The 15,871-nt window shown below is 38.8% G+C and overlaps 1 protein-coding gene across 4 annotated transcripts in view; it reads left to right on the forward strand.

Moving 5' to 3' along the window:
• NLGN1 (neuroligin 1) overlaps positions 1-15,871 on the forward strand; it is a 910,902-nt gene that overhangs the window by 304,452 nt on the left and 590,579 nt on the right. For 2 of the 4 annotated variants that reach the window (XM_040349386.1, XM_040349388.1), the window contains exon 1: positions 3,052-3,395. The exons of 1 other annotated variant lie outside the window; for it this stretch is intronic. The gene's annotated coding sequence lies outside the window, so the exon portion shown is untranslated. Of the gene's footprint in view, positions 1-3,051; positions 3,396-15,871 lie in introns of those variants that run through there. One more of the 4 variants, XM_040349389.1, reaches the window with a different exon arrangement.

Raw genomic sequence — 15,871 nt, forward strand, 5'->3', positions numbered from 1 at the left:
TGCCATATACATCCTAATGTCAGCAGCATAGGTGTGCGCAGCCTATTGCATTAGGGTGTGCACCCCAAAGTTTAGGCACACATGAATGCCACCTGCAGTCACAGGGAGGAGGCTCTGGTGGTGGGAGGACAGTGATTGAGGCCATATTATATTACACCCTAAATATGGGTTGTAATGTGTTCCTAAGGTTGAACCTCGATTTGAATATAATAGTGCCATTTGCACTCGCCATTGGCACCCCAAACCACCCACCTTGTGCCGCCCCTGGATAATGCTAATGTACATGGGGTGATTAGGGTGTGCCCAGGCACATCTGACACACCCTGTGCGCACGCTATGGTCAGCAGTGTTCCTCACTGGTGACCATCTCCTAGAGTTCCCCAGATGTATACCCCCTGCCCTTGCCATATATCCTAATGTCAGCAGTGTTCCTCACTGATGACCATCTCCTAGAGTTCCCCAGATGTATACCCCCTGCCCTTGCCATATATCCTAATGTCAGCAATGTTCCTCACTGATGACCATCTCCTAGAGTTCCCCAGATGTATACCCCACTGCTATACATGTCAGCAGTGTTCCTCACTGATGAACATCTCCTAGAGTACCCCAGATGTATACTAGTGTTGCTCACGAATATTCGTATTGCGAATATTCGGCTCGAATATGGCATATTCGAGTATTTGCGATATATTTCGAATTTCGCGGTGAATATTCGCAATTCCGATATTCGCATTTTTCAATTTTATTTTTAAAACAGATCACATCCTATCGGACGTCTAAAAGCCATTGCTGGTATGATTAGAGACCCGGGCCGAGTAGCTAAGCTGAGGCGATCCTTTTATGTTGCCGAATTGAAAAAAAAAAATTGCGAATTTTCGCTAATGCGAATGCGAAAATGATGCGAATTTTCGATAACTGGTGGTAGGAGAACTCTGATTGTCTCTGATGCAAAAGGGGGGGGGGGCTTTGTGTATGTTTCTGTTATGAATATTTGTATGTTTGATATTATTTTTTTTTGTAAGAAGGAAAAAATTGCGCATACCTTAAAAAAGGGGAGAATACAGCAGCAACTCAAAAATGTTATACAACATAAATTAATACAAGACAGAAAATGGAGTCGCTCTACAAGAATAAAAAATATGTCTAGTGACAAGACATGTGGGCAAATTATAAAATAAGCAAGCGCAAATAACTTGTGAAATACACAGTGAAACAAATATATAAAGAAATATAGTCCCAATAATAGAAAAATAATCTTTCATAAAAATGTCTTTGATATGTGAAGTGAAAAAAAGTCCAAAGCATGCAGCATGAACGTGTTCAATCTTCAAGGTGTTTGATTGACAAACGGCTGTGACAGATGGATAGAGTAAAGAATCACCACCAATGCAAAACACTTTTTTTTTTTCTATTGTAAAATATCACGAATATTCTGAGCCAATCAGAGTGCTCCTTCCGCATTTGCCGAATATTCGCAATTATTTTGTATTGTAAAATATCAAGAATATTCTGAGCCAATCAGAGTGCTCCTTCCGCATTTGCCGAATATTCGCAATTATTTTTGTATTGTAAAATATCAAGAATATTCTGAGCCAATCAAAGTGTCCTTCCGCATTTGCCGAATATTCGCAATTATTTTGTATTGTAAAATATCACGAATATTCTGAGCCAATCAGAGTGCTACTACAGCATTTGTCGAAATGCGCAGTAAATATCGCATTCGCATTTTGCGAAATTTCGGAAAAATATCAAGAATATTCTGAGCCAATCAGAGTGCTCCTACCGCAGTTATCGAAAATTCGCAATTATTTTCGCATTCGCAATAGCGAAAATTCGCAATCATTTCATTTCGATAAAATATCACGAATATTCGAATTTAGCGAATATATCTCGAATATTCGACTATATATTCGAGATATATCGCGAAATCGAATATGGCGTATTCTGCTCAACACTAATGTATACCCCCTGCCCTTGCCATATATCTGATGTCAGCAGTGTTCCTCACTGATGAACATCTCCTAGAGTTCCCCCAAATGTATACCCCCTGCCCTTGCCATATATCCTAATGTCAGCAGTGTTCCTCACTGATGACCATCTCCTAGAGACTCGAGTTCCCCAAATGTATACCCCACTGCTATACATGTCAGCAGTGTTCCTCACTGATGACCATCTCCTAGAGTTCCCCAGATATATACCCCCTGCCCTTGCCATATATTGTAATGTCAGCAGTGTTCCTCACTGATGACCATCTCCTAGAGATCCCCAGATGTATACCCCCTGCCCTTGCCATATATTGTAATGTCAGCCAGTGTTCCTCACTGATGACCATCTCCTAGAGATCCCCAGATGTATACCCCACTGCTATACATGTCAGCAGTGTTCCTCACTGATGACCATCTCCTAGAGTTCCCCAGATGTATACCCCCTGCCCTTGCCATACATCCTAATGTCAGCAGTGTTCCTCACTGGTGACCATCTCCTAGAGTTCCCCAGATGTATACCCCCTGCCCTTGCATACATCCTAATGTCAGCAGTGTTCCTCACTGGTGACCATCTCCTAGAGTTCCCCAGATGTATACCCCCTGCCTTGCCATACATCCTAATGTCAGCAGTGTTCCTCACTGGTGACCATCTCCTAGAGTTCCCCAGATGTATACCCCCTGCCCTTGCCATACATCCTAATGTCAGCAGTGTTCCTCACTGGTGACCATCTCCTAGAGTTCCCCAGATGTATACCCCCTGCCCTTGCCATATATCCTAATGTCAGCAGTGTTCCTCACTGATGACCATCTCCTAGAGATCTCCAGATGTATATCCCACTGCTATACATGTCAGCAGTGTTCCTCACTGATGACCATCTCCTAGAGTTCCCCAGATGTATATGAAAAAAATAAAAGAAAGAAATCAAACACTCCTCTGTCCATGTGTTGCTTAGTGCAGTGCTGCTGTACGGTGGGGTGCAGTTCCTGCAGCCGCCAGCGGGGGCGCTTGGTGCTCAGTTTTGGTGCAGGCAGCACATTAAAGTTCCAACCTGTGTACAGGAAAACGGGTCTCTCTCCTCTGCTATCTCTCCTCTCTCTCTCTCCCTGTCTCTCTCTCTCTCTTCTCGCTCTCTCTCCCTCGTTCTCCTGGTCTCGGCGTGCTGGAAAGCGGACGGAACGGCATCCAAAAGAGGCAGAGCATCCCCGCTTGAGCGAGCTGTGCAGAGAAATCCCCGGAAGCAGCCTCGCTATCGGGGTGGACTATTGGGCATGGAAAGGATTATGGCACCGGCGGCGAGGGCTAAGCCCTGATCTCCCATCTCCTTCTATCCATGGATTGGATGTGTGTGGGGTGCATGCTGGAAGGAACACTCACATTGCATGGATCAGACGATGCTACAAGAAGACCTGGTAAATAATACTTCTGTGCTTCATACCATCAGGGGGGGCAGGGGGGCTCACCATCCCTTATTACAGGGGAAGGGGGAGCCAATGCAACCCCCCTAACTTTCCGGAGTGTGGGGGGCATTGCTGCATGTCCTACAACTGATACTGAAAGACATCTGTGTAGGGATCATGGAAAGATCATCATCTCCTATGGAGTCAAGGGTCTCTCTCTCTCTATATATCTATCTATCTATAGATGCCTCTAGAAATCACATGTAGCATAGCTTTCAATGACAAATATTCTTAGGTCTGGCAGTGCAGGGGTTAAAGGCATGCAGTAATGGGAATCATGCAAGGAGCACCATGTACTATGGAGTCAAGGGGCTTCTCTACTCCTCTCTCTCTTATAGAAATCATAGGTGGCATAGCTATCAATGCCCAATGGTCTTAGGATTGGCGGGGCAGGGGTTAAATGACATGCAGCGTCCGTCTGTACTAGGGATAATGCAATGAGCACTATCTACTACTCCAGACAAGGGTCTTCTGTACCCACCTCTATATACTAGATAAATCATAGGTGGCATAGCGATCAAAGCATGTGGCTCTTAGGGCTGGCAGTGCAGGGGTTAAAGACAGGCAGTGTAATAGGGCCCATGCAAAGAGCACCATGGACTATGTTTTTTTTTTTTTTGTACCCTCTCTCTTGCTACATATATGAGATATAAGGCATATCTTTCAGTGCATAATGTTTGGAGGGCTGGCAGTGGAAGGGTTAAAGGCAGGCAGTGTCAGTCGTCATATACTTGTCAGTAATGGGGTTCGTGCCAAGAGCACCATGTTCTATAGAGACTTGAGTATCTCTGGGGATATTTGCATACACAAGTCGTATGTGTCATATCTTTTTCGAAGCAAAATGGTGTTAGGGGGTTAAAGGCACACAGCGTCTGCCAGTAATGGGAATCAGGCAAAAAAAAAAGCATAATGTACTAGAAGGTAAAGGGTCTTCTGTCCCCCCCAACATCATTTCTCCCTCTATAATTACATGCGCATATGTTATATCTGTAAATGGGACTGGCAGTACAAGGGTTAAAGACATGCAGTGTCAGTCTTCATATACTTATCAGTAATAAGGATCATGCCAGAAGAGTGATGGTTCTTGTGTACCACTATAGATCTATGCATAGTGGCATATCTTTCAATCCAATGTGTTCTGGAAGGGGTTAATTGGCATTTGTCGGCGTCTATCTCCATATTTTGGTGGGCATTAGAGATCATGCAAAGAGCAGGGTGAAGGTTCTTGTGCATCTTGTATATATATCTCTCCTATCTTTAAATGCATAATGCTCCTGGGACCGGCAAGGGTTAATAGCAGATGTTATGATAAGCTTTGTGTTTTATTTCAAACGTTTTTATTATTATTATTATTGTTTGTAACCAAATGACATAATTGCTATTTAGGATTTCCTTTAGCACATGCACATAGCTTAGATGGACCTACTGGCCCATTTTTTTTGGCAGGGGAATGTTGCTTTTAGAATTCGCCTTTCCGGATGTTTGAGGTTTGCTGATGCCTCCCCCTCCTAAAAAAAAAAAAAAAAAAAGAATAAAACGAGAAAACAGCGACATGACTTTACCCCATCCAGTCTTTGCAAGCAGTTTGTTTCATTTTTGCATTGCTCCCTATTGCACTGCTGAGGCTTCTAGCTGCATGCAAAGACTAGGCTTTTGGATAGAGGGAGGGAGGGTTGGGGAGGATTACTCAGACTTTTAAAAATATCTCTCCCCCCTCAAAAAAAAAAAAAAAAAGGTTCTTCAGCAGCTTCCTATTTTAGAGAGAATTTTAGAATATGCAAATTTAGCATCTTTGCTTCCTGCCCCTGGATGGACGTATTTGGAAACGCGCCGTATTGTTTATTGCAGCCAATGGGTCCTATTTGAAAGGCATGTCCGAAAACAAGCACAGTGAATGTTGATATCAAAACTAATTAGGAATCTCTTTTTTTTTTTTTTTTTTTGGACTGATTTTTATGCTTCGTAAAAAAGCAGTGCATGAAAAAAAAAGCTATTTTTAGTAAAAATCCCCAGCCACAGATGTGTTTTTAGAAGCAGCACAGAGCTTTGTTTGAAGGATATTTAGCTGTATGCATTAAAATCCTGACCGTAATGACCAGACTATCATTTCAATCAAATCTTCACTGTCAATTAGATGCTTTTATAATCCTATATTATTATATATTATATATATATTATATTATATTATAATCCCATATTAAACAATAGGAAAGCAGACATATATATATATATATATATATATATATATATATATATATATATATATATATATATATATATATATAATATATATATATATATATATATATATATATATAAAATAACAGAGGGATTTGCAGATTTTCTACATGTGATGTGGCTAAAATGTCATTTTCTGTGCATTGGTGTCCTTAGAAATGCCTTGCTTATACATTATTCATATTTAGACATCCAGCAACAGTTATCCTGTTTAAAAAAATATGATTGCAGCACGCTCATTATTTCTATGAGCTTGTATCTAAATCCATGCAGCCAGTCATTTTATTAAATACTTCATGCGCTCCTATGCTGAAGCCCCATTGTTAAAGTCAAGACGTATAAATTAAACTGGGGCATCGTGTCTGTGCTAGACTGTACACTGTAAATAAAATCGCTGGAAGATGTGTCCAAAGAGGTGAACTTTTCATTCATTTTTAAAAAGGTAGATGCCGTCCGTAATAGGTCCTTAAAATTCATTGGCATTATCTCTTCCTGTCTGCAGAGGATGACTTAAATCTAACATATTTCTTACAGCTGAACTCTAGCAACCTCCTGTCATCTAGATTACATTCCTAAATTTCATTTTTAATGCCCTTTACATGCTCATTATTTGGATCCTGTGTGTCTTCTTTGCTAAATGTTAGGATCAATAAACAATAAAAAGATAAAAAAAAAAAAGAGGATGGCAGATGCATGCTTTTATTTTCTTTATCTTCGTGTGCTTGGTGATGTCAGGCCTCGCCGTTTGTTAGCATGAGCTCACATGCAGCATCTTAGAGTGAGACTTCTAGGTGATTAGAGGTCCAGTGCTGGTAATTGCATTTTGAAGCACACATTGTACATGTGATGAAATAATAAAGGCCATCCATCAACTCTGCCAGGGTGCAGTGTCATGTCCATAAAACAACAGTGAGGCACCCTTTGAAGCAGTTTATTTGGCGGTTTATCTTTCATGGAGCAGTCCCGTATAGCTCCTCCAGTAATTCTAGTAAGTGGGATGCTGTATTTATGGAGCTGTGTAGTGGAGTTTTATTGGTGGGCCCAGAGAAATATGAAGGTTGGATGGAGGTGCTATTATGCCCTGTGCACACGATCAGTTTGTCTGATGAAAATGGACTGATGCACCGTTTTCATCGGACAAACCGATCGTGTGTGGGCCCCATCGGTTTGTTTTTAATCGGTGAAAAAAAATAGAACATGTTTTAAAATGTTCCTATGGATAAAAAAACGATAGAAAAAAAAAACGATTGTCTGTGTGGAACTCCATCTGAGAAAAATCCACGCATGCTCAGAATCAAGTCGTCGCATGCTCGGAAGCATTGAACTTAATTTTTCTCAGCACGTCGTTGTGTTTTACGTCACCGCGTTGGACACGGTCGGATTTTTGACTCATGGTGTGTAGGCAAGACTGATGAAAGTCAGCTTCATCGGACATCTGACGAAAAAATCCATTGGATTAGATTCCATCAGATATCCGATCGTGTATACAGGGCTTTATACGTTTATTGGGATGGACTGTGAGTTTCCATTGAAAGAGGAGCTCCAGTCTCCCACCCCAAAAATTCAAAGTCAGCAGCTAAAAATAAACGAACTGTGAGTTTCCATTGAAAGAGGCGCTCCAGTCTCCCTTCCCTTTTAATATAAGGACATTTTTCTGTCCAGGGATCCAGTGCTGTCCTTACCCGAGCCAATTCTTCAACCAGCGTCAGGGGTTAATAGAACTTTGGCATTCGAATAAAATTTGGACTAAGAAAAGTAAAGAATGTGGGGCACCAGTATCAGCGCATCATCACTGTTTTTGCCAGCGCACAGCAATGGACATATGATAAGTGTGGCTGTTTGGCGTGTGCTTCAAATAGAAAACTCATTTGTTTCTTGTTGTTTTGGATAGCTCCCAATTACAAACTATATTATGACCAATTGGTAGCCCTTTTTCCCTAGTCTCCCACCCCCAGACATTGATTCTTCTAGTCCCAGGCTTGCTCTGTAAAATGTCCTTGGTGAATACTGTGGCATAATAAAGAATGAGGCGAGATTACATAAACCACAGATTAAGAATCTCTATGGCACCCCAAGCTACTTAGCTAAACAGAATAATAATAGATTGCTTAAGGCAAAACAAGTTCTATCATTTACCATCTTCAGGTACAGAAATGGGAACTCTGTATTCATTAGCAGATACTAGTAACCTGTGTGCCTTTAGCTATTGATTATTTTGTGATGAAAAGCTCATCTGGAACAAGAAAATACGTTATAATTCAATTCTTATTAAATTCTAGCCAGATTTTGCATGCAGTAATGCCTGGTGGTAATAAGGCCTGTTCTTGATGGCAATAAGCATCAGTATTGAGTTGGAATTGTCATGCTGGAGACAGGACCGTGTCTTAGCTGTCAAGCTATAGCTAGCATTAGTAAACATCCATCCTGTAGCACTATCACCGTATTAGGCTTTTCCATATTGTTACCAGTCTTGCTAGCTTTTTATATATAGTGTTTTTTAACAATCCGCCATATTGTGTCAGCCTGTATTCTCATTATACCAGTGTTTGCTGTCATCATTGCAGCCCACATTCTATTTTATTTAAAACTTTGTATGCAATCCATCCTCTGCTTCCCATTGCCTATTCATATCCCACTGAAAGGTCCCATGAGGTCTGCCGAGTCCAGTTAGCTTGTTTTATCATTTAGCGGAGTAACAGAAGGTTTGTTAGTGTTTTTCGCAATACAAGATTTTACATTGTTGGTGTCAGTAATGTCATTGCTGTAATGGAGCAGTAAAATGACTCGAACTGGAAGGCGCAATATGTATCTCCATTTTGAAGAAATTAACACTGGGCTAATACTATTTTTGTCCTTGTTATGCCAAAAACACAAAACAACTAATATGCTTATTAAGTATGGCAGAGCAAGTACATTGAGTATGGTTGACCAAGAACATTAAGTAGAGTTGAGCAAGACCATTGAGTATGGTTGAGCAAGTACATTGAGTAGGGTTGAGCAAAAACATTGAGTAGGGTTGAGCAAGAACATTGAGTATGGTTGACCAAGAACATTAAGTAGAGTTGAGCAAGACCATTGAGTATGGTTGAGCAAGTACATTGAGTAGGGTTGAGCAAAAACATTGAGTATGGTTGAGCAAGAACATTGAGTAGGGTTGAGCAAGAACATTGAGTAGGGTTGAGCAAGAACATTGAGTTGGGTTGAGCAAGACATTGTGTAAACCTCTGTGTACCACTGGTTGGAAGATGCTTACAGTTACTAATTTATATGTTGCCAGTTACAGAAAAATATGGTACCTCCTTTACATTCCAAAGATTCAAAAGAAAGTCTGATTTGATTTTTCTAAATCAAAAGTACAGATTCAAACAATGGGCCCATGTGTGTCCTAGATCATTCAAAAATGAATTGTATTCAGTTTTACGACTTCCCTTTTGTATAAATTTAGATGTCCTCCACCCTTGTTGATTTAGAAAACTGTTCTGTTGAAAGGTTTGCTGCGTGCCAGTGCAATCATTTTATTCCCTTTTATTAGACATTTAAAAACAATATAACACTCAAAAATGTCCTTGCTTGTTTTTTTGAAAATAAAAACAGGTTTAAAGTTTGAATTGACCTCGCTTCAAAGAGCATTGTTTAATATAACCTTTAAAAAGTAGCAAATAACAAGTGATAGTCACAAATTAAATTCTCATTGGCAAGGTTTGCTAGGAATTAAAGTGGAAGTAAACTCCTATGCGCAATTTTTTACCTATAGGTAAGCCTATAATAAGTACTGTAAATATATCCTAAACATGCACTGTTTGGAAGATATTTATTTTAGATGCAGCCAGTGATGTCACAGTCACATGCACTCTGCTGTTCCTTTAGGCTCTGTTCACACCTAGGCGTATATACGCCTGAAGCGCGACGCCGCAGCAGCCCCTTATACGCTGGAGGGATGATTTTACATTGCCCTCTATGGAGATGGTTCACATCTCCACGCCGAACGCCGAAACGCTGCACGCCTGAAGCTCAAAACAAGTCCCGGACTCTTTTTTTCAGGCGGCTTTGGCATTCGGCATAGGAGATGTGGACCTGGGGTAAGGCTGCATTCACAATCGCGGCGTTTTGTCGCTGCAAATCACGGTACAAAATGCCACAATTTGTCGCCGCAATTCGCGGGACAAAACGCCGCGATTAGGTACGCCAAGGTGTGAATGCAGCCTTAGAGTCCTGTATGCAATGCATACTAGCACATTATGATATTGCCTTGCAGGTTTTGAAAAACAAAAAAAGCCAGCGGTTTGCCACCGCTTTAACATACTGGTTAAAGTAGTTGTAAACCGTTACCTCTACCTAGTGAAGTGACTATCCTCAGGTGATAGACAGAAATGAAACAAATCCTCCTACATACGTTGTACTTGTTTATCTGCAGTCCTCACAGGATGTGTGCTAGAGGTCGCTCCCCTGTCACCTTTTTTCTCTTGGTGTGAGGAAAACTTGTCAGAACTGACTCATAGTGACAGCAGAGGTAGCAGAGAGAAATCTCACACAAAACTTTGAATAGAGACAAGTACACAGTATAGAATGATGTTCTTTGTTCAGATTTCATGTTTGAGGTTTACAACCACTTTAAAGCGGAAGTTCACCCTAAAAAAAAATGTTAACCTTAGATTGATGCTCATTTTGTCTAGAGGAATCGGCTAGTTTTTTTAAAAATCAAAGCTGTACTTACCGTTTTAGAGAGCGATCTTCTCCGCCGCTTCCGGGTATGGTCTTCGGGACTGGGCGTTCCTTCTTGATTGACAGTCTCCCGACAGGCTTCCGACGGTCGCATCTATCGCGTCACGAGTAGCCAAAAGAAGCCGAACGTCGGTGCGGCTCTATACGGCGCCTGTGCACCGACGTTCGGCTACTTTCCGAAAATCGTGACGCGATAGATGCGACCGTCGGAAGCCTGTCGGAAGACTGTCAATCAAGAAGGAACGCCCAGTCCCGCAGCCCATACCCGGAAGCGGCGGAGAAGATCGCTCTCTACAACGGTAAGTACAGCTTCGATTTTAAAAAAAAACTAGCCGATTCCCCTAGACAAAATGAGCATGAATCTAATGTTAAAAATTGTCATTTCCGGGTGAACCTCCACTTTAAGCAGACTTTTCAGCTGGTAATTTGTTGGATCCATTAATTTTTTTTTTAAAATTAACCACTTATAAACAGGACAGCGCTTGTTTTACAAGTACATATATGTTACATGTCAAAGGATTCTGAAAGCACTCTGTTAGTCAAAGAAAAGGCAGTACCTGCTTTGAGGCTGTGGTTTGAGTGGGCCATCTGATAAAGAGTGGATTGTTGCAGTGATTTATTATCTTTATGTGTATAATTTAGGCTTATATGATTGGGGCTCATTTATCAATAATACCAACCACATGCACGATTAATAAAACATGATTACGTTTCATTTTATTTGCTAGGACTTTAAATGTTCTTTATTTAATCCTGATGTCAAACTTGGGTAGTGACCATTTTAAATTGCTTTGGTTGGGAGGTTCTTTGGTCATCATACTAGGGGTTTGACAGATTTTTTTTTTCCCCATCACATAATGGGTTAGACAAACTCCATTGTTGTTTTCATGTGTTTTGCTTACGTCACCATATGCTGATAACATGATTGTTTCTTTTCTAACTGACTGGGGCTTGCTGTGTTAATCCCACTTCTAACTTAATAAGAGGATTAGCTCCCCATTGAGTCTGTCTTGTGCATTGCCTAATGATTGGTCTGTTTTCACACTTCTAAGTTTGTAATTGGATAACTACTTAGAGATATGGGTATTTATATGTGAAAGTCTGTGGGATAAGGTAATATATCTCTGGTTTGAGAAAGGGCCATGCTGGACCCAAAACAACACTTCTAGATGAAATAAAACACATTGATTTTTGGTCCTTTGAGTCTGACACAGTAGAAATGCTCAGAGGGGCTGGATCTGAGCATGAGGAATTTTCAAGGGTGTGTTGTCCCGTGGGCTTTATTGGTTTATTTGCTAGGCATAGTGGATAGTTTCTACTCCATTAGTAATTTATTTCCATTGAGTTCTGTAAATCACAGGTTTTATGCCAAAAAAGCAAACCAAGGGTTTTGAAAATGTGAAAATGTGCGAGATGTTCTAGCTGCAATTTTTATATCTACATCTGAGTAAAATAAATAAATAAATAATAATAATAATCATATATATATATATATATATATATATATATATATATATATATATATATATATATATATATATATATATATATATATAATTATATATATATATATATATATATATATATATATATATATATATATATATATATATATATATATTTATATATATATATATATACATACACTGTATATGTATGTATATATATATATATATATATATATATATATATATGTTCTAACGATAATAATAAGGATACAAATTATGCAGAAACCCATTATGCCATGCCTTCAGAACTATTATTATGGGTTGTTGTATTTATTCTGTAATGGGTATGGCAATCTTGTAGTGATTGGCTTCTTTTTTCAACTAGACAATAGTGACCCCATATTAAATGAATGCCCTTACTGACTGTACAAAATATAAAATTGCTGATAGGATCACTTGAAGCCAGGTTGATGCTACTTTCTGGGTTTTGGGAAAACATTTCTTGAGAAAAAAGCCATACGATTGTTACAGCTGTGGTTGATGAACTTGAATCTACATGTTGCCAAAGAGAGTTTTTAACAGGCTATTGAAAGAGATTAGCAGCAAACTGCCTATGGAATTTGAATCTACTGGTACCTCCACAAATACTGACTTCAATTTGGAGGTCATCTTCTTGACCTAACTATCACACTACTCATGCCTCACAAGCAGATGCCATCTTCTTGAAGTTGACATTTGCTTATTAGACTACTTCAGGTTTTAGTGCTCCTAGGTAGGGCTGCAACTAACGATTATTTTTATAATCAATTAGTTGCCCGATTATTGTTTCGATTAATCGGATAATAGCCTTTTAAAAATGAAAAATTTGCATTTTTTTATTTTTTTGGGCCAATTTGTTGTTGGGCAGATTACAAAACACAAATTGCCGCAAAAACACATTACATGCTTTTCTGCAGCTTCTCCATTGAAGTATATTGAACCAAAAAAAAATAGCACCGTTTTGAGTTAAAAACTCCTTGCCCTTTCCAAATACGCAGCAGCTAAAAAAAAATCATGGATGTGAACGTGTCCCATAGGAAAACATGTAAATGACCTGTAGTGTGTTTCTGCAAAAAGCACCAAAAAAAAGAGGTGTGAACCCAGTGCTGAGATGTTTAGTAACATAATGGGTTTGAAAAAACAAAAAGAAGTACAAAAAGAGCAAATAATCGCTACTATAAGGGGTTCATTTTTTTACTGTGGGACAATGAATGTAATATTTACAGTAGCCATTTGCATTTTTGTACTATGAAGGGCTAATTTTAGTTTTTTTAACCCCATTATGTTTCTGACCGATTAATCGATTATGAAAATTGTAATCGATTAATTTCATAGTCGATTAGTTGTCGATTAATCGATTAGTTGTTTCGGCCCTACTCCTAGGACTATCTGGAGGTTGGTTGCTGTATGCAGGAAGCTTGACATGTCTTCTATATAATTAATTGTTCAGGTATTCTACCTTGGCAATGGCTACAAGTACATTTGAAGCTTGCTAAAATATATTTGTTCTTGTCTGGAATCTTTTCTGGCTAATTCTAGCCTTGTTCTAAGCAGCATTATGCTTTTTATGCTTGTTTTAATTTAAAAAAAGTCTCTAGTCATAGTCTCATTACATTTTTCACATTGCTGGTAAATGCTTCTGATTTAAATACAGTATATGATATTTTCGACAAAATAGCAGTCAAGTCAAGTTGGTGCTTTTTGGGGAACCAGCAAGCCATACCAGATATCACCATGTGTGTTCCCAGAATTTGAGGTCAGTTAAGAGTGAATGTCAGCAATGTTTTACTTTCTGTGCTTATAAAATGTAGCATTAGCAGGAATGTATTACTATAGCATTGTTGCTATATCATTTGTTGGCCTTTGAAAATGATACACAGTAGCATTATTAACTAAACTTGAGTGAGAAAATAAACAAACAGTAAAGAGTGGATGACATCAAGCAGAATTTATGGTTCATATGAGATAACATTTGTAACTATAAATAATGCATTATAGAACAAGTCTAGACAACAATCAATTAGTAAACTGATATCCAAAAACATTGCAACTCTTCTAAACTGAGCAATGTCAAGGCAGTTCATGTTACTGTAGCAGTACTGCCAGAGCTGATCACTTGTTTTTTGCACCATCATGTCAACACTGAGATCTCAGAGTAGAAGAGTTATGCTTTGGCCCTGATGGCTCCAGTACCTCATGAAGCAAATATGAATTTAAAAGGGTTATTTAACCACTTAAGCCCCGGACCATTTGGCTGGCCGAAGACCAGAGCACTTTTTGCGATTCGGCACTGCGTTAACTGACAATTGCGCAGTCGTGCGACGTGGCTCCCAAACGAAATTTATGTCCTTTTTTTCCCACAAATAGAGCTTTCTTTTGGTGAAATTTGATCACCTCTGCGTTTTTTTTATTTTTTGCGCTATAAACAAAAATAAAGCGACAATTTAAAAAAAAAAGCAATATTTTGTTTTTTTGCTATAATAAATATCCCATTTTTTTTTTTTAAAAAAAAGCAATTTTTTTCTCAGTTTAGGCCGATATGTATTCTTCTACATATTTTTGGTAAAAAAAATCACAATAAGCGTATATTGATTGGTTGAAAAGTTATAGCGTCTACAAAATAGGGGATAGTTTTATGGCATTTTTATTATAATTTTTTTTTACTAGTAATGGCGGCTATCTGCGATTTTTATTGTGACTGCGACTTTATGATGGACACATCGGACACTTTTGACACATTTTTGTGGCCTTTGTCTTTTTTACAGCGATCAGTGCTATTAAAATCCCAACCATGTGTATGCTCTGTCAGACTTTTTCCGCTGGAAAAAGATAGAGAGCAGGATCTCTTTCCAATCGTGTGTACAAATCCCAACGTGCAAAATTCCGACGCATGCTCGGAAACAAATTGACGCATGCTCAGAATCATAGAACTTAATTTTCTCGGCTCGTCGTAGTCTTTTATGTCACCGCGTTCTTGGCAGTCAAAAGTTCACCTTTTGTGTGACCGTGTGTATGCAAGGCAGGCTTGAGCGGAATTCCGTCAGAAAAACCGTCAGTTGCCTTTAGTTACACTTTAATTAAAGATCATCATGATCCCATTCCTTCTGTATTGAACGGTATTGTAATTGTACAGTCCCCCCTTTACGTTGTAAAAAGCTGCGCAAACTGTTGGCGCTATATAAATCCTGTAAAATAATAATAATGGCAACCTAATAAACTTTAGAACAGCCATGCATAATAGCAGAGAAATATTTTTATATATAGGATAAGAAAATGTTTATAATCAAAATGTACTGATAGAAAAACATTTTTTTTTCATTATGCAAAGCCAATATAATTAATTTCCAGTCATTTATTTATTTATTTATTTATTGTAAAGCATGGAAGTTTGCTAAATATGTTAAATCCTATGTAATGCTGTTGAAGTATTTTAAGGCCGCTTATGGTCTTGACAGTTAATTGGTCTCCAGTACATCTGCACTATGTCTGGATTTGGCGTAGCTGTAAGAAAATGTAGGATTTATATAAAGGGAAAGTGACTGTGTTGTCCATATCAACCAATTCTATTAATCTTTTGCTTTTCTGATCTGCACTGAAAAAAATAACAGCTATAGGTTTGCTATTTGCTGAGGGCAACTGCGATGTTCATATTGCATCCACTCTATGTATGTAGTGTACAGAGAAACCACCTGTAGTGATTCATCAGCTTTATTTTCCCAAAGGATAACAGTGTATTTATTATTAATTGCTAAACAGATACCGCACAGCATCTATTAATTTCAGTGTTATGTCTGTACTACATTAACAGAGGTTCTCTCAAGTCCTCATTTCAGACCCTAGTTTGTAAAAATATGAGAAGGCTTGTCCATTTAATTTTTTTCCCGCCATTTATTTTCAACTGCCAAAACAAGAAAAATATTATCTGTTTCTGAACTAAAAGTACATCTTTTGACAAAACATATTTTGGTTTATGATAGAGTG

Source organism: Rana temporaria, chromosome 4, assembly GCF_905171775.1.
Source record: "Rana temporaria chromosome 4, aRanTem1.1, whole genome shotgun sequence".
Classification (NCBI taxonomy): Eukaryota; Metazoa; Chordata; class Amphibia; order Anura; family Ranidae; genus Rana; species Rana temporaria.